This window comes from Puma concolor, chromosome D4, assembly GCF_028749965.1.
Source record: "Puma concolor isolate L17-30 chromosome D4, mPumCon1.1.hap2, whole genome shotgun sequence".
In the NCBI taxonomy this organism is placed as follows: domain Eukaryota; kingdom Metazoa; phylum Chordata; class Mammalia; order Carnivora; family Felidae; genus Puma; species Puma concolor.
Window position 1 is genome coordinate 6,016,148 of NC_141679.1, and position 26,205 is coordinate 6,042,352.

The 26,205-nt window shown below is 39.0% G+C and overlaps 1 protein-coding gene and 1 non-coding gene across 2 annotated transcripts in view; both read left to right on the forward strand.

The window, feature by feature from the left end:
* The window catches only part of LOC147574683 (uncharacterized), a 77,559-nt gene that overhangs the window by 39,630 nt on the left and 11,724 nt on the right, over positions 1-26,205 (forward strand). The gene's annotated exons all lie outside the window — the stretch shown is intronic.
* Positions 24,782-24,888, forward strand: LOC112868751 (U6 spliceosomal RNA). Its single transcript, XR_003224347.1, has one exon. It is a non-coding gene; the product is annotated as a U6 spliceosomal RNA (small nuclear RNA).

The window sequence follows — 26,205 nt, forward strand, 5'->3', positions numbered from 1 at the left end:
AACCCCAGTAGAGAACCAAGAATTAAGTGGGTCCGTGTAAACCTGTAGACCTGGGTGCTGTCCTGACTCAGCTACTTACTAGACCAGCAACCTCCTCGCCCTGAGTCTCCACTCCCTTCTTTGTGAACTGTCGCCCATGTTTGTTGCAAGGGTTAAAGGGCACAGGGTGGAAACAAAGCAGTGTCGATTCCCTTCTGTCTTACATAATTCATGCCTCCTAAGAGATGATACGGGTAAAGTTAGGGGAAAAACAGGCAGGAATATGGAGATGACCGGAACTTGAAGAGAAAGTGAGAGTTCTGAAGGAAGGGTGGGAGTCGGAGCTGGAGGTGTCCCTACGGTGCTCGGTGGGGCTCATGGCTCCACTCCTTGGGCCCTTCCCGTCCAGGACACCCCAGATCTCATACCCTCGTGACTCAACTCTCCCTGGACAACCACAGTGGTGGCAGACTGTCCTCAGAGACCTGCTTCTCTGGTTTTCACAGATGCAAGCTCAGGGCCACAGCAACCATCTTGAGATTTTTGTGGGCTGGAAATAGGTAAAAATGGGAGTTCTGTTGCCAGAACTAAGGATTTGGGTAAAGTCCAGGATTCTCGACTAAGCCTTACCAGAAGTTTCTTTATAATCTTTAAAATATGTGGAGCCCAACTACATTAATCTATTTTTATTTAAAGCAGCTTGTAATTTGATTTATAAACATTTCTCTCTAAAAGAAAAATGTGTATTAGTAATAATAAATGAAACCAATTTATAACTTGCCATGTATAGAAACTAATTGAAAAAATATTTACAGAAACAGAACAGCAGTTTAAAAAATTATAAGTAGATGATGTAATCAATTTCAAAACTCATCTCTGACATTAGAAAAATGACTTGAGGAAACCTGTTAGGTATAGGAAAGACTGTCAGCGCTTGGGGTCTTCCAGTGACTAAAATATCTTACCGGTCTTGAAGTTCAAAAGATTGAGATGGCCTTTGCTACTTTCCATAAGGTGGAAGGAAGGACGCAGCTCAAACCAGTTGTGGGGTGGAGGCACAGAAAATGAAAATGTACAACTTCTAGATTATGGGGATGATCACAGGCAGGAAGCTGCGGATAAGCATTTACAGAGCAAAGCAAATGATTTCCCCCTGGTAGGAGTGTAGTTTGGGAAGCCCCGTTTGTTTGGAAAGTGGCCTCTGCACCGTCTCAAAAAGCTCCCAACCTGAGGAAAACAGGCTCATGGTTAGTTTTAGGGGCCCAGATATGGCACACTGGCCCCGGGTGCCCCTGACTTGTTACGGACACACCAAGTTCTGAGGAAGAAGCAAGGTAGAATTCCTTCGTACAGTCTCCTCCTTTCCATGCCCGTTCACCAGACTTGTAGTTGAGACTCTTGCTTCTGAAACACAAAAATGTTGTACGTGTAGAGACCATATGACAAATATGCAGGTTGTGGAGCACAATAGAATGTGACCTGTGAACCCACTACCTCGCTTAAGGATAACGGTATTGGCCATGAAAGAGTGAGAGTGTATCCACTGGGATACTCTTGCCCTATCTATCTCCTCCCTCCCAGAGACAGCAGCTATTCAAAATTGTGTGTGTGTTTGTGTGTGTGCACAAGTGTGTATCAGTGATTTGCCTTTTAAAAAATAATAATTATAAATCTATAAACAATAATTGTATGGTTCTTACTTTGAAATTAGAATGGTCATGTGTCCTGCTTTTGTGACATGGCTTTTTTTGAGTCAATGTGATGTACCTAACATTCATACATACTGATTTGGATGGTTGTACTTCATTCAGTTTCATTTATGTATAGCTTGATATTAAAATGTATTCATTCATGGTTTTGGCCAGGTATTTTGAAGTAAAGAAATAGAGGAAATGTGTTTCTAAATTCTAACTTCTTGAAGGAAGAGAAAAAAAAGAAAATGGAGAGGTTGGGTTGCAGGCTTATGCCAGGATGTTTATATGAAATTCTCCAACTCAGTTTACCTGGGCTGCAGGATCTCAGCTGGAAGCATCCCATATTCCAAAAGGCGGTGTCTAGTTACCAAGCAAGACTTGTCAAGAAGAGTCCGGAAGCTGCTCTGTGACTGATGAGTTCAAGAAAACATGATTGGGTAATTACGAAGTGTTTTATTATTGATGCTTGCTGGTAACTTTTATTTTTTTATTAAGATAAAGTATACATAATATAAAATTTACCATTTTAATTATTTTTCAAAGTGCCTTTTCAGTGGCATTAAATACACTCACAGTACTGTGCAACCATTTACCACCATTCATCTCCAGAACTTTCTTCATCTTCCCAAACTGAAACTCCATAGCCATTAAATGCTAACTCCTCAATCTACCCCACTGCCATACCCTGGCAAACACTATTCTGCTTTCTGTCTCTACCAATTTGACTACAGTAGGCACATCATATAAATGGAATTATGTAATGTTTGTCCCCTTGTGACTGACTTATTTCACTTAGCAAAATGTCTTTGGGTTTTATCAGCGCTACAGCACGTGTGAGAATCTCCTTCGTTTTTTAAGCCTGAATGATACTCCATTGTATGTATATTCCAGATCTTGTCTACATCTGTCAGCGGGCACTTGAATTGCATCCACCTTTTGGATATTGTGGATATTGGTGCTGTTAACATGGGTGTACAGATATTTCTTTAGGATCCCGCTTTCAACTCTTCTGAGTATATACCCAGAGGTAGAACTTCTGCATCATATGGTAATTCAACTTTTAGTTTATTGAGGAACTATTATACCATTTTCTGTAGCATCTGCACCATTTTATATTCCTTCTAGCAGTGTACAAGGGTTGTGATTTTTTTCACATCCTCCCTAATACTTGTTACCTGTTATTTTGATAATAGCCATGGTAATCCTAACAATTCGTGATGTTGGACACATTTTCTTGTACTTCTTGCCATTTGAGTATCTTCTTTGGAAAACTCCGCATTCAGGTTTTTGCCCATTTTTAACCAAGTGGTTTGTTTTGTTGTTGAATTGTGGAATTTCTTTGTATAGTCAGGACATTACTCTCTTGATGGATGTATGGTTTCCAGATATTTTCCCCATTCTATGGCTTGCCTGTCTATTTTCTGTTGATAGAATCTTTCACGTATCTTTTTTTTCTTTTGTTACCTGTGCTTTTGGCGTATTCAAGAAATCATTACTAAATCTAACGTCATGGATCTTTTCTATGTTTTCTTCAAAAGAGTTTTATAGTTTTAGCTCTTAATGTGTAGGTCTTTGCTCTATTAATTTTTTAAATATGGTGTAAGGTAGGAGTCCAGCTTCATTCTTCACATTTCCTAGTGTGTTCATTGAAAAGACTTTCCTCTTGACACAATGTTTTGGTACCCTTGTCAAAAACCATCTCACTTTATATGTGAGGATTTATTTCTGGTCTCTCTCTTCCATTGATCTATATATGCATGTCTTTTTGTCATTACACTGTTTTGATTATTGTGGCATTTTAGTAACAAATACTAAATCTGTAGATTGCCTGAGGTAGTATGAGTTTTAATAATATTAATGCTTGCAATCCATGAACGGAGTATCTTCTCACTTATTTGTATCTTCAGTTTCTTTCATCAAAGTCTAATAGTTTTCAGTGTACAGATGTTTCGTCATCAAGGTTAGATTTCTTCCTAAGTATTTTTTTTTTAATTTTGATGCTATTGTAAATAGTATTATTTTCTTAAGTCTCTTTCTGGTAGTTGATATCTATAGGAATGCAACTGATACTTGAATGTTGATTTTATGTCCTGCAACTGTATTAAATTCATTTATCCATTTTAACGAGTTTTTGGTGGATTTTTTTGTAGAATTTATATTTAAGATCACATAATCTGCAGTTTTACTTTTTCCTTTTGGATTTGGATGCACTTTATTTCTTTTATCTGAATTACTGCTTTGGGTAAGACTTCCAGTACTACCTTGAATAGAAGTAGGCAACCTTGTCTTTGTACCTGATCTTAAAGGAAAATCATTCAGCTTTTCAGCCTCAAGTATGATACTAGTTATGGCTTGCCAAATATGGCCTTTATTAAGTTGAGGTACTTTCCTTCTACACCTACTTCATTGAGCCATTTATCTTGAAAGGATGTTGAATTTTGCCAAATGCTTTTTCTGTCTCTGTTGAGGTGCTTGTATGAGTTTGACCTTTCATTCTATTAAGGCAGTGTCTTGCATTTATTGATTTGCGTATGTTGAACCATCCTTGCATCCCAGGGATAAATTCCCCCTTGATGGTGGTGTATGCTCCTTTTAATAATGCCTTTGAATTCAGTTTGCTAGTATTTTGTTGAGGATGTTCACATCTATGTTTGTAACTTTCTTTTCTGGGAGTGTCCTTATTTGGTTTTGGTGTGAGGGTAATTCTGACCTCATAAAATGAGTTTGGGAGTCTTCCCATCAGTTTTTTGGAAGAGTTTGAGAACAGCTGGCATTATTTTTCTTTAAATGTTTGGTAGAATGCACTAGTGAAGCCATCTAGTCTTACATGTTTCTTTGTTGGGAGGACTTTGATTATTGCTTCAATCTTTTTACTCATTATTGGCATATTGAAATTTTCTTTCTCATAATTCACTTTTGTTAGGTTGTATGATTCTAGGAATGTATCCGTTTCTTCTAGGTCATCCAATTTGTTGGTTTTTAATTGCTAACACTTGTCTCCTGTGATTCTTTTTATTTCTGTGGTATCAGTTGTAATGTCTCCTCCTTCATTTATAATTTTATTTGTATGAGTCCTTGTTTTTTCTTGGTTAATCTAGCTAAAGATTTGTCGGTTTTGTTTATCATTTTAAAAAATCACTCCTGGTTTTACTGATTTTTTTTCATTGTTTTTCTAGTCCCTAGTTGATATATTTCTGCTCTAAATTGTATTATTCTGCTAATTTTGGATTTAGCTTTTTATTTTTTTTCTAGTTCTTTGACATGTAAAGTTTGATTGTTAATTGTATATCTTTCTTTTTTTGTGAAATAGGCTTTTATCACCATAAACTCTTCCTTAGAATTGTTTTTGCTACATTACATAGGTTTCAGTATACTGTTTTTCCAATCTGTTTGTCCCAAGATAATTTTTGATTTTCCTTTTTATTTCTTCTTTGACCCATTGGTTGTTCAAGAGTGTGTTCAATTTCCATATATTTGTGACTTTCCAGCATTCTTCCTGTAATTGATTTCTAGATTCATACCATTGTGGTTGGAAAAAAAATACTTGATATGAATTCAGTCTTCTTAAAGTTAAGACTTGTTTCATAATCTAACACATTATCTGTCCTGGAGAGTGTTCCATGTGCACTTGAGAAGGTGCATTCTGCGACTGTTGGGTGGCATATTTCCTGTATATGTCTGTTAGGTCCATTTGCTCTATAGTGTTATTCAAGTCCAGTGTATCCTCATTGATTTTCTGCCTAGATGATCTATCCACAGATGTAAGTGTGGTATAGAAGTACCCTACTGCAGCGCCTGGGTGGCTCAGTCAGTTGAGCATCCAGCTTCAGCTCAGGTCATGATCTCACAGGTCATGGGCTCGAGCCCCTCATCAGGCTCTGTGCTGACAGCTCAGAGCCTAGAGCCTGCTTCGGATTCTGTGTCTCCCTCTCGCTCTGCCCCTGTTCCACTCACATTTTGTCTCCGTCTCTCTCAAAAATAAATAAACATTAAAAAAATAAAAAGAAATAAAAAGAAGTACCCTTCTACTATTATATTGCTGTCTGTTTCTTCTTTCACTCTTGGTAATACTTGCTTTGTATGATTAGATGTCCCTATCGTTAGGCACATATATACTTAAAATTGTTATATCCTCTTAATGAGTTGACCCCTTAATCTTTATGTAGTGTGTTTACCTCTGGCCACATGGACTGGCGTGTCTCCTGGTAGGTCCCTGGTTTTACAGTTTCCTACTGGAGCCCAAAACTCCTATAGAGGCACTTTTGTACTCTGCCAAATTATTGTTAGTGAGGGGTGGCAGGAGTAGACCACCTCCTATTCTGGCATCTTACTAATGTGTCTCTTCACTCTTGAATTCTTCAGGTAGTAAGTTTTAAAATAAGGTAGTGCGAGACTTCAGCTTTGTTCTTTTTCAAAATCGTTGTGGATCTTGAGAGTCCCAGGAGATCCATACAAATTCTTTCAACTTTATTTTTTTATTTTCTAATAAAAATTATTTTATTTTATGGGTTTAATTTTTTAAAATTGTTTTTAACGGGGCGCCTGGGTGGCACAGTCGGTTAAGCGTCCGGCTTCAGCCAGGTCACGATCTCGCGGTCCGTGAGTTCGAGCCCCGCGTCAGGCTCTGGGCTGATGGCTCGGAGCCTGGAGCCTGTTTCCGATTCTGTGTCTCCCTCTCTCTCTGCCCCTCCCCCGTTCATGCTCTGTCTCTCTCTGTCCCAAAAAAAATAAATAAAAAACGTTGAAAAAAAAAATTTAAAATTGTTTTTAACGTTTGTTTATTTTTGAGAGAGAGCAGGGGAGGGGCAGAGAGAGGGGGGGACACAGAATCTGAAACAGGCTCCAGGCTCTGAGCTGTCGGCACCAAGCTTGATGCAGGGCTTGAACCCATGAACCACGAGATTATGACCTGAGCTGAAGTTGGACGCTTAACCCACTGAGCCACCCAGGTGCCCCTAATTTTTTTATTTTAATTTTAGTTAATTAACATACAGTGCAATACTGGTTTCAGGAGTAGAAGTCAGTGATTCATCATTTAACATACAACACCCAGTGCTCACCCCAACAAGTGCCCTCCTTAGTACTCACCACCCATCTGGTCAATCCCCCACTGTCCTCCTTCCATGAACCCATGGTTTGTTCTTTATTGATGAGAGTGTCTTGTGGTTTGTTTCCTTCTCTCTTTTTTTCCCCCTTCCTTTATGTTCATCTATTTTGTTTCTTAAATTCCACATATAAGTGAAATTAAATGGCATTTGTCTCTGATTGACTTATTTCACTTAGCATAATACATTCTAGTTCCATCCACAGTGCTGCAAATGGCAAGATTTCATTCTTTTTTATGGCTAATATTCCAGTGTGTGTGTGTGTGTGTGTGTGTGTGTGTGTGTGTGTGTGTGTGTGCGCGCGCCACAACTTACTTATCTGTTTATCAGTTGATGGACATTTGGGCTTTCTCCATAGTTTGGCTATTTTTGGTAAGTGCTGCTATAAACAGGGTGCATGTGCCCTTTCAAATCTGTATTTTTGTATCCTTTGGGTAAATATCTAATGGTGCAATTCCTGCATAATAGGGTAGTTCTTTTTTTAGTTTTTTGAGGAACCTCTGTACAGTTCTCCAGAGCAGCTGCACCAGTTTGCATTCCCAGAAACAGTGTAAGATCCTCACCTTTCCGCATCCTCACCAACACCCGTCGTTTCTTGTGTTGTTAATTTTAGCCATTCTGACAGGTGTGAGGTGGTATCTCATTGTGGTTTTGATTTGTATTTGCCTGGTGATGAATGACGTTGAGCATCTTTTCATGTGTTTGTTAGCCATCTGGATATCTTCTTTGGAAAAATGTTCATGTCTTCTACCCATTTCTTAATCAGGCTATTTGTTTTTTGGGTGTTGAGTTTGATAAGTTCTTTACAGATTTTGGATACTAACCCTTTATCAGATAATGTCATTTGCAAATATCGTCTCCCATTCCATAGGTTGCCTTTTAGTTTTGTTGACTGTTTCCTTTGGTGTGCAGAATTATCTTGATGAAGTCCCAGTAGTTCATTTTTGCTTGTGTTTCCTTTGCCTCTGACGACGTGTCTAGTAAGAAGTTGCTCTGGCCAAGGTCAAAGAAGTTGCTACCTGTGTTCTCACATTTAGGTCTTTGATCCATTTTGAATTTATCTTTGTGTATGATGTAAGAGAGTGGCTCAGTGTCATTCTTCTGCATGTTGCTCTCCAGTTTTCCCAACACCATTTGTTGAAGAGACTTCCTTTTTTCAATTGGATATTCTTTCCTGCTTTGTCGAAGATTAGGTGACCATATTGTTGTCCGTACAAACTTTATAATAGGATATTCTGTTTCTCTTTTTTAAAAGTTGCCTTTGGGATTTTCATAGGGACTGCATTAAATCTGTAGATCTGCTTTGGATAGTATTGATATCTTAACAATTTTCAGTCTTGCATTCCATGAACATGGTTGTTTGTATTTGTATCTTCTTTAATTTCTTTCAGCAATGTTTTATAGTTTTCAGTGTACAAGTCTTTGACCTCTTTAGTTAAATTTATTTCTTAGCACTTTATTCTTTTAAACTCTATTGTAAATTATTCTTTTTAATTTTATTTTCTGATTTTTCATTGTTCGTGTTTAGAAAGACAACTGATTTTTTTTGTTATTGATTTTTGTATCCTACAACTTGTCTGAATTTATTAGTTCTAACAGTGTGTGTGTGTGTGTGTGTGTGTGTGTGTGTGTGTGTGTGTGTGTAGAATCTTAAGGGTTTTCTATATTTAAGACCATGATCTGAACAGAGATAATTTTGCTTCTTCCTGTCCAAATTGGCTGTTTTTTATTTCTTTTTCTTGCCTAATTGCTCTGGCTAGGACTTCCAATATTGTGTTGAGTAACTGTTGCATGAGCAACCACCTTTGTTTTATTCCTGACCTTAGTGAGAAAAGTTTCAGTCACTCCATGTCTAGTATCATGTTAGCTGTGGATTTTTCGTAGATAGTTTTTATTATTTTGAGATTCTTCCCTAGATGTTTTTTTTTCCCTTGAAGGGGTATTGAATTTTGTCAAATGCTTTTTCTGCATTGTTAGATGATTCCTTCTTTTCATTTTATTATGTTAACGTTGTGTATTAATTTATTACATTGATTATTTTCATATTTTGAATTACGCTCATATTATGGGAATCAATTTCACTTGGTTACAGTGTATGATCCTTTTAATATGCTGTCGAATTCTATTGGCTAGTATTTTGTTGAGTAGTTCTAACATCAGTTTTCCTAGTGGTATGGTATATAGTTTGTCTTGTACCATCTTTTCCTATGGTTTATATCACAGTAATGCTGGCCTCATAGAAAAACTTAAAAATCGTTCCCTCTTCACCTTTTTAAAAGGAAAAGATTGAGAAGAATTGGTATCAAATCTTCAAATGATAGAATTGATAGAATTCACTAATTAATTCATCTGGTCCTGGGATTTTCTTTCTGGGGTGATTTTTGATTACTGATTTCATGAACTTACTGGTATTAGATCAGTTAAGATTTTCTGTTTCTCTGTGTTTTAGTGTTGGTAGGTTATTTCTGGGAATTTATTAACTTTATGTAGGTTATCCAATTTGTTGGCATATGATTGTTCATCGTGCTTTCTTACAATCCTTTTTATTTTTGTAAAACTGGCAGCAGTTTTCCTCTGATTTCTGATTTTAGCTATTTGAGTATTTTATCTTTTTTTTTTATTTATTCTAACTAAAGAAAGGTTTTCAATTTTCTAGATCTTTATGAAGAGCAAACTTGTGGTTTTGTTTTTTTTCCTATTGTTTTTCTAAAATCTCTGTTTTATTTATCTTGACTATAATCATTATTGTTTTCTTCCTTCTAGGATTGGAATTTTTGTTTGTTTTTCTTTTTCTTATTAAAGTTAAAGTTTAGGTTCTTGATCTGAGATCTTTCTTCTTTTTTAATGTGCTTACAACTATCAATTTCTCTCAGCAATGTGATGTTTCTGCCAAGAAGTCTCTTGATAATCTTGCTGAGGATCCCTGCATTTGATGAGTAACTTTTCATTTGCTTCATTCAAGATTGACTTTGTGCTTTGGCTTTCAAGTTTGATCAGAATGTGGCTCAGTGTGAAATAAAGTATCCTTTTTATATATAACATTGTTTATGTAGAAAACTCTAAAGAAGCTGCAAAAAAACTCTCAGAATTAATACACAAATTTGGCAGAGTTGCAGCATATAAATTCAGTATCCAGACATCACTTTTCTATATACCAAATTCAAGGGCCAATTGGAATTTGAAATTTAAGAAAATGGACACCTGGGTGGCTCAGTCAGTTGAGTGTCTGACTTTAGCTCAGGTCATCATCTCACGGTTCATTGGTTTGAGCCCCGCATCTGACTCTGCTGTCAGTGCAGACTGCCCTTCGTATCCTCTATTCCCCTCTTGCACTGCCTCTCCCCACTAGTGTGTGCGCTCTCTGGCTCTCTCACACAAAAATAAATAAACATTAAAGAAAAGAAAACCTGGAGGCATCACAATTCCAGACTCCATGTTATATAACAAAGCTAGAGTGATGAAGGCTGATTCCCAGTTTTGATATATACTTTGGTTCTCATTAATCTCAAAGCATTTTCTAATTTCTCTTGTGATTTCTTCTGTTTCATGTGTACATATTTGTGAATTCCCCAAATATATTTCTGTTAGTGATTTTAAATTTGTACAGTTATGGTCAGAAAACATACTAAGATTATTTCTATTCTTTTAAACAGTTTGAGACCTGTTTTATGGCCTGACCTTTCATGTGTCTTGAAGGCTATTCCATGTGTACTTGAGAGAAATGTGTATTCTACTGTTTTCAAGGAGTGCACCATAGATGTCTGTTAGGTTTAATTTTGGTTTATAGTGTTCACATCTTCTATTTCCTTACTCATCTTTTGTCTAGTTGCGGCAGCCATTATTGAAAATGGGCAGTTGTTAAATAGCCTAGTTTTTCCTTCAGTTCTGTCAGTTTTGTTTCCTGTATTTTAAATTTTTTTTTTCAACGTTTATTTATTTTTGGGACAGAGAGAGACAGAGCATGAACGGGCGAGGGGCAGAGAGAGAGGGAGACACAGAATCGGAAACAGGCTCCAGGCTCTGAGCCATCAGCCCAGAGCCCGACGCGGGGCTTGAACTCACGGACCGTGAGATCGTGACCTGGTTGAAGTCGGACGCTTAACCGACTGCGCCACCCAGGCGCCCCTGTTTCCTGTATTTTAAAGCTGTTGGGGTGTTTGGGTATAAATGTGCTTATCATTGTTAAATCTTTTTGATGGATTGGATCCTGTCATCATTTAAAATGTTCTTGTAGTGATAGTTTTTGTCCTAAAGTCTGTTTTGTGGGATGAATGTAGACACTTTAGCAACTCTTTTGTTTACCGTTGGCATGACATAGTTTTTCCATCCTGTTTGCATTCAGCCTTTTTGTGTCTAAAGTGATCATGTTTTGTTTTAAATCCATTGTGTCAGTCTCTGCCTTTTAATTAAAGAGTTTAATCCGTTTGCATTTAATGTAACTCCTGATAAGGTAGGATTTATCTCTACCATTTTGGTGTATGTTTTGTATATGTGTTCTGCCTTTTTATTCCTCAGTTCTTTCATATCAGCCTTTTTCAGTGTTACATAGATGTGTTCTACTAATGTTCTAGTGTAATAATACCATTCTAATTCCCTTAGTATTTCTTCTGGAAAATGATTACTAATGTGCTCCCGCATTTCCCATGCTTCCTCGGGTGCTGAGTTGTTGGTGTTTTGCTATCTTTTGTTGTTAACGAAATTTATCAGGATGTGCTGCCCCAAAGTATGCCCCTTGGCATATCGAATATTTTAAGCTGAAGAACTTTGAGAAAACAGCAGAAGCAGGACCATCACTCTGATCTTCCCCCACCTTTCTCTCAGAAATAGTTATTAAAAAGGAAAAAAACTCTCACAGGAGAGGCGCCCTCCCTGTGCCTGGAAGAAAAGAGCATCTTTATCTTCAAAACAGAGGACCTGAGAAGAATTCAAACAAACAGAACTTGCTGTTTCTCTCAGTTTTTTATACTTCCCTCATACCCTGACCTGACACATTTCTCCACGACTGTCCACTCTTCTCCTAAAACCTGACCTACACACCCCTGGCCCTGTTTGTTTGAGTCTTCATTTCCTGATGAAGGCTCCTGTGCCATGCAAAACTTAGGATAAATTAGTATGTTTTCTCCTGTTAATCTTCTTTATCAATTTTCAGACCTAGCTGGGGACCCTAAGAGGAACAAGGAAACCCTCCCCCCACCACCACCACATTGCTTCCATTTAGCAAGAATAATCTGACATTTTAAAAATCATTTTCTGTTGTCATCCAGACCAAAGGTCTGGAAGCACTGTATTGCCTGACAGACATAAGCATTATTATTTTTTAAGTATATAATTTTATAAGAAAATCACATCACATTTAGGAATTAGGACAGAATTTTGATTTCCAAAACTTTTTTCCAAATGTGTTAACACAACTTCCCAACCCCTTTTGTCCCGATCATTTATCTAGTGAGGAGAAAAGATCTGTTACAAGTTCAGAAATAACAGAAGTAAAACCACTGAATTAGTGAAGTGATAGCTTGTAAAAGTTATTGTGCACACACCAAAAAGTTCACAAGCTGGAAGCACTCGGACCAAACGTGTAATGAGGTTCGGGGTATATTGTTAGAAAGCAGTTCGTACAGTGGGAAGGACATGACTGTTTATTCTTCATAGTGATTGGCTATAATATTGGAATTTTCTTAAATAATAGGAGTACTGGTTATCTCCTATCAATTTTGAGAAACAGTTAAAGTTTTGCTTATGATTAACAGAAGCATAATCGAGAAATGACCCAGTTCAAGTTAGCCTTGCTAAAATTCAGCTTTGCCTGTATGACTCAACGGGTTTTGGCTCTTCAGGGAATTTTCCAGGCTGATCTCCACTTGTTTGTTATTTTAACAGATTGATCTCTTTCCGGTGACAGCTTATTTAATAATCAAACTGCCTTATTGTGTTAACGTGTACTAAGAAAAATGTAAAGGAAGTAGAGTTCAGTTGTATAGTCCATTGCTGCAAAATGCAACTGATCTCTAAAGTTGAACAGAACAGCAGTGAGACCTCCCGAGGAGATGTCTGAAAGTCTCATCTGTTTGGAGTATGGAGGGGCCAGAGCTCTTGTGATGTAGACACCACAACTTGTAACTTTTGGCAGAATCACAGGTTAGGAATGCATTCAGTCTCTGCCTCAGAAACACAGAGCCAGTCAGCAGCTTAATGTCACATGTAGCCTATCAGAGAACAAGGCATGCCTGTGAGCATGTGTATGTGACCCAGAGAATCCAGCCAGCATCCACGAAGTTTTCACAGTTTATGCCTCACACAGAGGTGTCCCAAATCTCAAGCGGTGCCCACCTTTACTTCACAGATTGCACATAAGGTAAAAGAGTCTAAGGCAGAGAATATCAGATTATAAATTCAAGTGACAAGAAAGCTCTTTCTAAGCCCTTTTTTTTTTTAATGCCATCAGCTTTGGAGTCCAAATTCACCCATCCAGAATGTGCACATCAGGCCAGGAAATCAGTGCCTGGTTTTACTAGAGTTTGTCAGTAACTAAAAACTCCCTTTCAAACTTACTTTTTTTTAACGTAGAGATTGCCTCTCTCTTTATGTTGTGTTATTAAGTCTCAGTTTGGTGACATGGGGCTTATTATAAGCAGCTCCCATTTGGGGCCTGTTATTTTTAGCAGTTCGCTCCTTTCAGTCTCCCAGCCAAGAGATGTGATAAAAAAAAAATTTAAGGCGTAAGTGAATTTCTTAGCGACATTCAACAGGTCATGATACCAGGTTCACATTTTTTAAGTTGGTCATTATATGGGGCGCCTGGGTGGCTCCATCCGTTAACCATCCAACTTGAGCTCAGGTCATGATCTCATGGTTCGTGGGTTCGAGCTGTGTCGGGCTCTGTGCTGACAGCTCAGAGCCTGGAGCCTACTTCAGATTCTGTGTCTCCCTCTCTCCTCTGCCCCTCCCCCACTCATGCTCGCTCGCTCGCTCTCTCTCTCAGAAAGTAAATAAACATAAAAGACATTTAAGTTGGTCATTATCTTTGTTCCTTTTTTTTTTTTTATTTTTTTTAAATTTTTTTTTTCCAACGTTTTTTATTTATTTTTGGGACAGAGAGAAACAGAGCATGAACGGGGGAGGGGCAGAGAGAGAGGGAGACACAGCATCGGAAACAGGCTCCAGGCTCCGAGCCATCAGCCCAGAGCCTGACGCGGGGCTCGAACTCACGGACCGCGAGATCGTGACCTGGCTGAAGTCGGACGCTTAACCGACTGCGCCACCCAGGCGCCCCTCTTTGTTCCTTTTCTAACATTCTAAGGGAGATCATTTAATGCTTAGTAACTGCAAACATCCATTTAAAGTTTTTGAGATAATACAGTGGACGCTAGTGTCATAAGCAGGAGAATTCCTGATGTCTGGAGTGCACTTTGGAGCCATGGTCCCCAAGACCCAAGCTAATCAGAACCAAATGAGTCCTAGACAGACCCTGTCACAGGAGTCACTTTCTAAAGCCAGCTGGCTTGGTTAATGATCTGTAGCCAAGTCTCACCTTCCCCAGAAGTGTCCGTGCATGTGCAACAAGTGATGCTGACCAGGGCACAAACACCTCCTTGCTCAACTAAGAGGTAATCAAGGGCGATCCAATTAACCAGAACAAGGCTCTCTTGGGCCAGAGAGCCTAGGGACTTTTGTTGGGCAGTGATTGCTTTAGCAGCAGATTCTGCAACATCTTTAAGAGTTAAGGATAGGGGCACCTGGGTGGCTCAGTCGGTTAAGTGTCCAACTTTGGCTCAGGTCATGATCTCGCAGTCTGTGGCCTTGAGCCCCACGTCGGGCTGTGTGCTGACAGCTCGGAGCCTGGAGCCTGCTTTGGATTCTGTGTCTCTCTCTCTGACCCTTCCCCGTTCATGCTCTCTCTCTGTCTCAAAAATAAGTAAACATTAAAAAAAAAGAGTTAAGGATAGATACCCGATAATTTTCACTTATCCCTAGCCAGGGGAGTAGGGATCTGGCAAAGGAGGCAATTTTTGAATTATGATGCCTCCTGGTAATTCCTGTTTGAGTTTGTGGCTTGGGACTGGAAAGGTGACAGCTATGGAGGCCAGTAAAATTGAAGGGTCTATAGTCTGCACAAGTGACTTTATTCTGCCAGCCCTTGCCATGTGTCCATTTCTCTATACAGAGCCTAGTTACAAGGTTCCCTGGATTGGGGTTGTTAACCAGAACAGGGAAATGGACCCCTAGGATCGAGGAGCCCTGACACAGGAGAGGGGTAGGTTTGTGCTAGAGAGACTGAGATACTGGGAATCAGAAGTTTGTGTTGGACAGAACTACATGATCACCAACATCATGGCAAATCCGTGTCATTTGGATGTCTGATTACCCCCTTTTTGTAGTGGCCTGAGATATGTGAACAGTGACATCTTTCCTGGCCAAAGCAAGAGAACAGGGGGACAAAAGAATCCTAAAGATCTTCATCGTATAAGAAGTAGGAAAACAGTGGTCTGAGAGGGAGTGAAAAATGGAAAAGAGAACATTCATGATCCAAACTCTTAGGAGGAAGTAGTCTACCCCAATGTTGGCTATTTCTCTTCCTAGTAGATTTGACTTTGGGGTCTCCAGCATTTACGCAGGACTGGAGGTCAGGTGGAGCCTTCTTCACTTGTGAGAGATGAACCCAGGTATCGACACCTTATACTTTGGCCAAGATGCCAATCAGCAAGAGCACTTAGTAGGGTCTTTTCAGTGAATCTCACTTTCATAAAAGCATCCAAGTAAAACAGTCACTGTCTGTACATGATCAAAGGTGGGAAAATGCCCGTGGTTAAATTTCTGATGAGGATTTGTTTGATAAGGAAATGTTATTTTGTGGCATGCAATGATTTAGGATAATATTTGGACAGTGAGAGTACTGACAAATTTCTAGAAACTTTCACTTCCAGAATACGTACTTTGGTAATTTGAATATATATCCATGCATGGCCTAATAAGGTTCATTAACACTTAATTGGCAATGCTTCCCACATAATTTAGCATACCAAATAAACCTAAGAATTTAATATCTCTCTTTCACAAGATGAGAGACAAATCTTTCAGATTAACTGCAGCTTTGTGGGAAATCTCAGTTGGTTTGAGGTCAGAAAGACTCCATTTCTCCATTTAGATTTTGATTTTGAGAAAATGTCAAGAGGCTTGAACATTTGATCAGAGAGGATCACAGATCATTATGAAATAATACTTTTATCTATTGAACCAAAGTGACAATAAAACATGTTAAAGGCAAATACAGAAGGTTACATTTGTGGGTGTCTGGAGTGGCTCATTCAGTTGAGGGTCCCGACTCTTGATTTTGGCTCAATTCATGATCCCAGGATTGTGGGATCAAGCCCCATGGTAGGCTCCACACTCAGTGTGTAAGATTCTCTCTCTTTCCCTCTGCCCCTCTCCCCCTGTCGCACACACACTCTCTCTCTCTCTAAAAAAAAAAATTTTTTTAAAGTTACTTAGTTGTGAATAATACCTAGCTCTCTCAATATTGCAAAGACTGGGTTTTTTTAAATAATCAAATACCTCATAAAGACAGTAAGTCTTATGAAGCAAGTAAGTTATTCTGCTAAGACACAAATCTTTGCTGTGAATCTTTAAGATAACTTAAAAGGTAAAGAAAAACCTTTGTTTACAATTTCCTATTAATAGTAGACAATAGAACCCTGAGTGACTCAACTGGTGAAGTGTCTGAGCCTTCATTTTGGCTCAGGTCATGGTCTCGTGGTTGGTGAGTTTAAGCCCCACATCAGGGCTCACCTGGCAGCTGGGTGCCTGCTTGGGATTCTCTCTCTGTGCCCCTCCCCTCTTGCTCTTTTTCTCTCGTGCTCAAAATAAAGCAAAATAAACTTAAAAAAAGGGGTTGACAACAGGGGTGCCTGGTGGCTCAGTCCGTGGGGCACCTGGGTGGTTCAGTCGGTTAAGTGTCCAACTCTTGATTTCTGCTCAGGTCATGATCTCACAGTTCATGGGACTGAGTCCCACGTCGGGCTCTCTCTCACTCTCTGTCCTTCCCCTGCTCACACACTCCCTCTCTCTCAAAATAAATAAACAAACTTAAAAACACACACACACACAGCCCAGGAAATTAAAGGCTGAAATAAAACCTGAAAGCTCATGGTGCAAAAACTGCAGATCTGGGATCCACGACAGAGTCACCTACAACTTCCAGAGATAGCAAGGAAGCAGTGAGCTCGATGGGAAGTATACCTGCTTGCTTACTGCCCCTTGGGGCCATCAGGGGTCTCCAGTTCTGTCTTCTGTCCCCAGAACCTTTAAAAGACAAACTGAGGCATATTAAAAACTTTAACAGTTTATTTGAGGGCAAACCTGTTCGAATTAGGAGGCATCCATCTAGCAGATAGACATTCTAAGGAACTATGCAAAAGAAAAGGCTTTTATAGCCAGAAGGGAGCAGGATTAAGGAAGTTCTACAAGGGCAAAAAAGTAGGTTGGTTATTGCCAGTTTCTTTCCTTCTGGAGAAGACGGGGGTCTGTCGGGCAGATTACCTGACTAGAGCGGACCAGGTGATAATGGCTGCTTGAAGATTCCATTTCGGGGACACCCAAAACTGTAATTAAGTTGTCTCATTTTGGTGGTGTGGGGCTTAGCGTAAGCAACTCCATTTTGGGTCTGTCGTCTTGTTTTTGATGTGCATGATGAGGTGAGAGTGGCAGATCAGCAAGGCCTCAGATGAGGGGTCCCGACTACAACAACTCACAGGACGAGAAGCAGAGGGCCAAATACGGCAGAGGAGAAGAGGGCTACCATTAAATACAGTGGGCTGGGAGGTCTGGCCACGCTGTCCTTCCACTCACATCCAGTTCCTGCCCCTCCTTCCTTTACTGTCACCGGAAACATTTGTTTCTACCACCGTTCCCAGGGCCGGGGAGCAAGAGTCACTGGCAGTCTCTTTATCCATCTCAGACTTGCCTCACTTCTCCCTGATCTCTGCTCCCCCTGGATGCTGTGGAGCTGTCCTGTGTCCCAGCCCATGGCCTCTCCACCAGCTGACTTCCTGCAGACCTGGGGCTGATGGTGTCTGTGGGCAGAAAACTTACTGAGTCCCTGGGCAGCGATCTTGTTTTCTCTGTGTGGGCTTCTTAATTGTAATTGGCTTGAGATTTGGCTCACTTATATATTCATTTTCTTTGTAGGTTTCCTTAAACTGTGCCCTTAGAGAATCTTGTAACATGTATTACATTTGTCATTATTTCCTCAATAGGTATTTAATGGAGCAACAACTGCCCCACTTTAAACATACCTGATCTGGTCATTAGAGATTCAGATAATCTTCTTCAGCCTGAGGTACCCATACATCTGTATAATAAACTCACTTATTAATCTGAGCTAGAAGGAGTTAAATGAAAGTTACGTGGGAGCAAAAGAATGGTGTAATGGTGGAGCTGAGGCCCCAAGCAGCTAGGATAACATCAGGATGGGGCAGATATGTGCCCACAGGAGACAAGCATCATCTGAGGAATGGTGATGTGAGAGGTAGAGACACCCAGGCCTGGACAGACACCGGTTTATGAGCCAACAACAACAGGGCGGTGGCCGGGGTACTTTCTACCCTTTCGTGGTCAGTTATGCTGGTTTGTAAACCTGCCTGATCACCCTCTGTGTAACTGACAGCAAATTTGTGCATTCATTCATGCATGCATTGATTCTAAAATGTTTCTTGAGTACCCACTGTGCACTAGGACTATTCCAGGCACTGTGTATACATCAGTGAATAAAAAAAACCTGTGCTGTTCACAACTTACCAGAGCATCAACCTGCCAGGAACTGGTGCTGGCATAGGGAAACTACTGTAATTCACTAACTGCTAGAAGGTCGATGTGCACAAGTCTGAGAGCCAAAAGCCCCAGAGGGACACAGTTGGGGTGGGGGTAGCCCTGCCCACTTCTACAAGGTGATCATAGTGAATATTGGAGAAAAGTCCCCTCACGCTTCTGGCAGGGGAAGGGCAAAAGGAACCATACTGAAATACACCGCAGCATTCCATTCTTAAAAATGTCTGTCCTAAGGAGAAAGTACTTAACCAAATTTAAAACCCACCAGATCTTTTTCAGAGCCTAACTGATATGGGGAAAGGGAAATACCCAAATTCAACGAACTCAAGCCTTCCGTGGGAAGAAAAGGACACACCCACTTCTAGTCCCCTCTAGCCTTCCATGTGGGTAGAAAGAACCAGCTACAGCCCATTCTAGCCATCCTGTCCCACTAAAGAGTGGGGAAGAGAAGCACATGCACAGTCCCCGTCCAGAGGCACAGGCTCACAAAATGACTTTGAGACCTAGCCGTAGGACTATAGAACAATTCCTTCCCCTCCATGCCTTGCCACCAAATTAAAGGCCCATTAACAGCAGTTTATTTTATGCAATTCATCACTTCCAGCTACCCAAAAAAATGTACAAGGCACACTTTTTTAAAAAATTTGAAAATATAGAGCAAGAATCATACATGGTTGGGTTGTTAGAGTTATCAGACCAGGAATATAAAATAATGATAAATATGCTAAGGGTACTAATGGATAAAGTAGGCAGCATGGAAGAACAAATGGGCAATACAACAGAAATTCTAAGAAAGAACCAAACAGCAATGCTTCATACCAAAAACACTGTGACAGAAATGAAGAGTGTTTTTAATGGGCTTTCTAGGAACAGGACATGATTGAGGAAAGAGTCTCTGAACTTCAGGATATATTCATAAAACCTCCAAAACTAAAAAGCAGAGAGAAAAAAAAAAAGACTGACAGAATATCTAAGAATGTGGGATAATTATGAAAGGGGTAGCATACACTTAACAGAAGTATCAGAAGGAGAAGAAAATTAACTGAAGCAATTTTTGAAATAAAAATGGCTGAGAATTACCCTGTATTCTGTAAACATTGGGGTGCATGTGCCCCTTTAGATCAGCACTCCTGTATCTTTTGGATAAATTTTTAATTTTTTGAGGAACCTCCAGAGTGTTTTCCAGAGTGGCTGCACCAGTTTGCATTCCCACCAACAGCAAAAAATGGTTTCCCTTTCTCCACATCTTCCCCAATATCTGTTGTTTCCTGAGTTGTTAATTTTAGCCACTCTGACAGGTGTGAGATGGTATCTCATCGTGGTTTTGATTTGTATTTCCCTGATGATGAGTGATGTTGAGCATCTTTTTATGTGTCTGTTGGCCATCTGGATGTCTTCTTTGGAAAGTGTCTATTCATGTCTTCTGCCCATTTCTTTACTAGATTATTGGTTGTTTGGGTGTTGAGTTTGGTAAATTCTTTATAGATTTTGGATACTAATCCTTTATCTGATAGGTCATTTGCAGATATATTCTCCCATTTGGTCGGTTGCCTTTTAGTTTTGCTGATTGTTTCCTTCACTGTGCAGAAGATTTTTATCTTGATGAAATCCCAATAGTTCATTTTTGCATTTATTTCCCCTGCCCTTGCAGACGTGTCAAGTAAGAAGTTGCTGGGGCCTGGGTCAAAGAGGTTGCTGCCTGTTTTCTCCTGTAGGAGTTTGATGGTTTCCTGTCTCACACTTAATTCTCTCATCCATTCTGAATTTACTTTGTGTATGGTGTAAGAAAATGGTCCAGGTTCATTCTTCTGCATGTTGCTGTCCAGTTCTCCCAGCACCATTTGCTAAAGAGACTGTCTTTATTCCATTGGATATTCTTTCCTTCTTTGTTGAAGATTAGTTGGCCATATATCTGAGGGCCCATTTTTGGGTTCTGTATTCTATTCCATAGATCTATGTGTCTGTTTTTGTGCCAGTACCATTCCGTCTCAATCTTTACAGCTTTGTAATACAGGATAAAGTCCAGGATTGTGATGCCTCCAGCTTTGGTTTCCTTTTTCAACACTATTTTGGCTATTCATTGTCTTTTGTGGTTCCATACAAATTTTAGGAGTGTTTATTCTAGCTCTGTGAAGAATGTTGGTATTGTTTTGATAGGGATTGCATTGAATATGTAGATGGCTTTGGGTAGTGTCGACATTTTAACAATATTTGTTCTTCCAATCCATGAGCATAGAATGGTTTTCTATTTCTTTGTGTCTTCCTCAATTTCTTTCATAAGCTTTCTTCAGCTTTCAGCATACAGATCTTTTACCTCTTTGGTTAGGTTTATTCCTAGTTATTTTATGTTTTTTGGTGCAGTTGTAAATGGGATCGATTCCTTGATATGACTTTCTGTTGCTTCATTATTGGTGTATAGAAATGCAACTAATTTCTGTACATTGATTTTATATCCTGTGACTTTGCTGAATTCATTGATCAGCTCTAGCAGTTTTTTGGTGGGGTCTTTGGGTTTTCCATGTTTGCAGGACAAACATCTGAACAAGGAAATTTGTCAGGGATAAAGAGGGCCATTGTATTATAATATAAAGGGTCAATTGTTCAAGAGGATGTAACAGTTTTTAATGTGTGTGAACCTAAATACAGAACGTCAGAATATGGGAGGGGAAAACTTGTAGAACTGCCAGAAGAAAGACATCAGTCTGCTCACTATTAGAGTTGGGAACTTGAGCACTTGCCTCAGAAATGCACAGAAAATCACTGAAATTTTCGGTAAAATCAACAGCACTATCAATAGACTAATTCATCCAACAGCATCACATTACACATTTGTCTCAAATTCACACGGAAGTATTTAATAGCCTATACTCAACCACAAAACACACCATAAGAAATAAAAGAATATTAATTGTGCAGTATCTGTTCCCAAGCCACATGGATTAAACTAGAAATCAATGATGAGAAGAATGGTTGGAAATTCCCAAAGCACTTATAGATTTAAAGTACACTTCTAATGAGACATGAGACAAAAAAGAAATCTTGAGGAAGAGTTTAGAATTATTTTCAACTAAATGAAAATGAAAGCACAACTAATCAAAATTTGTGGGATGCAGTGAAAGCAGTGTTTAGAGGAAAATTTATAGCAGTGAATGCATATATTGAGAAAGATCTAATATCAATCATTTAAACTTTTACCTTAAACTAGAAAGAGAACATTAAATTCAAAGTAAACAGAAGAAAATAAATAATAAAAATTAGAGCATAAATAATAAAATTGAAAACAGGAAATGAAAAAAGAAAATAAATGACACTAAAAAGCTTGTTTTTGAAAAGATCAGTAAAATTGATAAACCTTTAGGCAAGCTAAGTAAGAAAAAAAAGAGAACACACAAGTTACTAATACGTTAGTAATTAATTAGAAATTAAAGAGGGCATATCACTTCAAATCCCACGTACATTGCAAGGATAATCAAGGCATACTGTGCCCACAAACATGATAGCCTGGATTAAATAGACCAATTCCTTAAAAGACATAGTCTGTCAAAACTTGCACAAGAAGAAATAGACCATGTAAATAGACCTATAGTTACTACAGAAATTGAATCAATTAATAATCTTCTAAAACAAAAAGTACCAGGCCCCAATGACTTCACACACAGCTTAAGAAGTAATTCTAATTCTCTACAATCCCTTTCAGAAGATTAAAGCAGAGGGAATACTTTCTAACTCATTTTATAGGGCTAGCATACTTTTTTTTAAAGTTTATTTTTGTTTATTTTGAGAGAGAGAGAGAGAGAGAGAGAGAGAGAGAGAGAGAGAGACAGAATCCCAAGCAGACTTTGCACTGTCAGTGCAGAGCCCAATGTGGGACTTGAACTCACAAACCATGAGATCATGACCTGAGCTGAAGCCAAGAGTCAGATGCTTAACCGACTGAGCCACCCAAGAGCCCTGCCAGCATACTTCTAATACCAAAAACAAAGACATTACAAGAAAAGAAAACTGCAGATAAAATCTTTCACGAACATAGAGAAAAAACCTTAAACAAAATATCAGCAAGCCAAATTGAGCAACCACATAGAAAAAAAATAGTATACGACCACCAAATGGGATTTTTCTAGGTGTGCAAGTCTGACTCAGCATTTGGAGATCAGTTAATGTACCCCCTCACATTAACAGGCCAAATAAGAAGAATCACATGACTCTATCAATATTTGTAGAAAAGCATTTGACAAAATACAGAAACTCTAAGTAAACTTGAGGGGAAGCTCCTAAACTTGATACAAGAGTATCTACAAAAACCAACAGCTAACATTCTTAGTGGTGAGAAACTCGGACTTTTCCCACTAAGATTAGGAATAGTGCGAGTATGTTCTCTTTCACCACTGCTTTTCAACACCATACTGGAAGTACTAGCTAATAGATTAAGAAAAGAAATAAAGGGTATCTATATAAGGAAAGAAGAAATAAGATGGTCTTTTTTTCAAAAATGATATGATTGTGTATAGAGAAAATCTAAAATTAAACTGGACTATGGAGCACCTGGGTGGTTCAGTCGGTTGGGCGTCCGACTTTGGCTCAGGTCATGATTTCACAGTTTGTGAGTTTGAGCCCCACATCAGGCTCTGTGCTGACAGCTCACAGTCTGGAGCCTGCTTCAGATTCTGTGTCTCCCTCTCTTCTTGCCCCTCTCCCATTCACACTCTGTCTCTCTCTCTCAAAAATAAAGATTAAACATTTTTTAAAGAATAATAAAACTGGACTAATTATAGCAAGGTTACAAGGTTAATATACAAAGTCAGTCCCTTTCTTCTAAACCATGAATGAGCTAGTGGAATTTGAAATTAGACACTATACCGTTTACATTAGCACACAAAAAATAAAATGCTTAGGTATGAATCTAACAAGATATGTACAAGACTGTATGAGAAAAACTACAAAACTCTGATTAAAGATACTAAAAAAAACAACTAAATAAATGAAACACTTCATGTTCGTGGAAAGGAGCACCCAATATGGTCAAGATTTCACTGTTCCCCAACTTGATCTATAGAGTAAATGCAATTCTAATAAAAATTCCAGAATCTTTTTTTTTTAATTTTTTTTTCAACGTTTATTTATTTTTGGGACAGAGAGAGACAGAGCATGACCGGGGGAGGGGCAGAGAGAGAGAGAGGGAGACACAGAATCGGAAACAGGCTCCAGGCTCCGAGCCGTCAGCCCAGAGCCCGACGCGGGGCTCGAACTCCCGGACCGCGAGATCGTGACCTGGCTGAAGTCGGACGCTCAACCGACTGCGCCACCCAGGCGCCCCAAAATTCCAGAATCTTTTTTGTGGATATCGACTAACTGATTCAAAAGTTTACTCAGGGAAGCAAAAGACCCTGGATAACCAATACAATGTTGAGACAGAAGAACGAAGTCCGACAACTGATAGTACCAACTTCAAGAATTAAATATAAAGGTATAATAACCAGTGTTGTATTGGAGAAAGAATAGACAGATCAGTGGAACAGTATAGAGAACCCACAACAGTATAAAGACCCACAAAAATACAGTCAAGTGATACTTGACATAGGAGCAAAGGCAGCACAATGGAGAAGACAGTTTCTCCACCAATGCTAGAACTAAACATCTACATGCAAGAAATTGATCTAGACCTTACACCTTTCACACAGATTAACTCAAAATAGGTCACAAATCTAAATATAAAATGCAAATCTATAAATCTTCTAAAAAATAGGAGAAACTTCTATGACATTGGGTTTGGCAATGACCTTTTAAATAAAACAACAAAGGCACAGCTCACAAAAGAATTAATTTTCTGGACTTCATTAAAACTTTTTGTTCTGCTAAAACAATGCAAAGGGAATGAGGAGACAAACCACAGACTGGGAGAAAATATTTGCAAAAGACTTATCTGTTAAAGGACTGTTGTATAAAATATATAAAGAACTCTTAAAACTCAGTAAGAAAACTCAATTTAAAATGGCAAAAAATCTTGGGGCACCTGGGTATCTCAGTCGGTTAAGCGTCATGATCTCACAGTTTGTGAGATAGAGCCCTATATTAGACTTCATGCTGACAGCACAGAGTCTGCTTGGGATTCTCTCTCTCTCTCTCTCTCTCTCTCTCTCTCTCTCAAAATAAATAAAATAAAATTGAAAATGGCAAAAAATGGTGCTCACTTTGGCAGCACATATACTAAAATCGGAACGACACAGAGAAGATTAGCATGGCCCCTGTGCAAGGATGACACACACATTCATGAAGCATTCCATAAATAAATAAACAAAAAATGGCAAAAAACCTTCACAGACACCTCAGTGAAAAGATAATACAGATGGTAAATAAGTACATGGAAAGCTGCTTTGCATCATATATTATCAGGGAAATTTAAAGCAACAGTGAGAAACCCCTACACACCTATTAGAATGGTCAGAATCCCAAACGCTGACAACACCAAATGCTGGGAAGGATGTGGAGTAACGGTAATCCCCACTCACTGCTGGTGGCAATGAAAAATGGTACAACCACTTTGGAAGACAGTTTGTGATTTTATTAGAAAACTAAACATACTCCTACCATCTGATAAATTGTGCTCCTTGCTCTTTACCTAGAGTTGAAAATAGCTCCTCCACACAAAAACCTGTAAACAGACACTTATAGGAAGTTTATTCATAGTTGCCAACATGTGGAAGCAACCAAGATGTCCGTAAGTAGGTAAAGAGATAAATAAACTAGGATGCACCCAGAAAATGGAATATTATTCAGCGCTAAAAAGGAATGAGCTATCAAGCCATGAAGAGGCATGGGAGAATTTTTAAGTGCATATTCCTAAGTGAAAGAAGCCGATCTGAAAAGGCTACGTATTGTATGATTCCAATTATATGACATTCTGTGATTGCAGCTATATAGTCATTAATATGAGTATATGAAAAGGCAACATCTATGATGACTGTAAAAAGGTCAGTGGTTGCCCAGGGTTATGGTGAATGGAAGGACATTCAGGTGGAGCACTGAAACTTCTCTGTATAATACTGTAATGATAGATGTGTGTCATTGTACATGTGTCCAAACCTATAGATGGCATAACACCAAGATTGAGCCCACACATAAACGATGGACTTTAGCTGATTATGATGTGTCAATGTAGGTTCATAAATTGACACAAACGTACCACTTCAGTGGAGAATGTAGATACTGGTGGAGGTTAATCATGTGTGGAGACAGGCATATGTGGGGTAAATCTGTACCTTTCTCTCAATCTTGCTGTGAACCTAAAATTGCTCTAAAAATAAAGTTTATTAAAAAATAAAAAGCTCTGCCTTTGTGGACCTTCTTTCTCAGGGAGACTGAGCATAATCAAGAAGACAGACAAAAACTGAATAAATATTTAGCATCTTTCCGCCATTATTAGGAGAGCATCTTTCTCCTTTGAGATAGCTCCAACTTTTACTCTAGTGTTTCACTATAATGGGCCTCCCCTCCTTCATTTTGGTGGTGCCATCAGCTGTCAATCCCTTGGGATCTATGGCCATCTCTTGGGTTTTCACCCTTTTTGCAGGGCCTGGATGGAAAAAGGCATACCACTGTCGATGTTT